At 47.4% G+C, this 857-nt stretch overlaps 1 long non-coding RNA gene across 1 annotated transcript; it reads right to left on the minus strand.

The window, feature by feature from the left end:
- Positions 1-130: 130 nt before the first annotated feature.
- On the minus strand, positions 131-668 carry LOC115284817. The gene is made up of 2 exons (XR_003905347.1): positions 580-668; positions 131-292 (listed from the first exon to the last, which is right to left on the minus strand). It is a non-coding gene; the product is annotated as an uncharacterized LOC115284817 (long non-coding RNA).
- Between the last annotated feature and the right edge of the window lie 189 nt (positions 669-857).

Raw genomic sequence — 857 nt, forward strand, 5'->3', positions numbered from 1 at the left:
GACAGGAAGGAGGTGCCGGTTGTGTTGAGCCCTGAGTATCGCATGTAAGTGATGAATCACTGAATTTTATTATACCAATATTTTACTGTTAAATAACTATAAAAACTTTTTTTACGGAAGAAATAATGCATTAAGGAAAAAGTTTGAATTTTATTAAAGGCAATATTTTCCTAATTTGTCTTTGATCCTCAGATATCCCAGTGGAGTTTCCTACAGCCATGGTGGTCTGTGGGCAGTAGCATAAATCCCTGTGAGCTCAGGAATAGATGGAGCAATAGCTGGGCAGCAGGGTCTTTCAAAAAGAATGAGAAGAACACAGGTCAGGACTGTAAAAAGAATCTTCTGTGACCAGGGAACTGATCTCTGTCCACACTTTTCAATATGGCAGCCATGTGCCACATGTGGCTCAGGAAATGAGCTGGGATTAAACGTATCTAACTTTAGAAGCCCCTGGTGGCTGCCCACATGACATCCCCGGGAGGGAGCTCCCACGGCCTCCCCAGGATGGGGCCCATACGGGCTATCTCAGCATAGCCTTGTGGCCAGGCGACACCCACACAGCCAAGGTTCTACACCTACTTCCTGAAACTCCCGCAGGTCTGAGAGAGCAGGGCAGACCCCAAAATAGCAATGTCTGACCGTAGACACCAGTATGCAGTCTGGCAAATACTTGGCACAGACGGGTTTCTGGAATCCAGTTGACCACACGATGTGGGTGCTATTATCCCCGTTAACAGAGGTGGAGACCATCTTGGTGGAAGGCACTTGTGCAAGGCCACCCGAGTTTACTGAGGTGGAATGGAGGCTCAGAACAGAAGTTGCATTCTAGAAGCATAGCTTTATGCTGTGACCGCCTG

This window comes from Suricata suricatta, unplaced genomic scaffold, assembly GCF_006229205.1.
Source record: "Suricata suricatta isolate VVHF042 unplaced genomic scaffold, meerkat_22Aug2017_6uvM2_HiC HiC_scaffold_21636, whole genome shotgun sequence".
NCBI lineage: Eukaryota > Metazoa > Chordata > Mammalia > Carnivora > Herpestidae > Suricata > Suricata suricatta.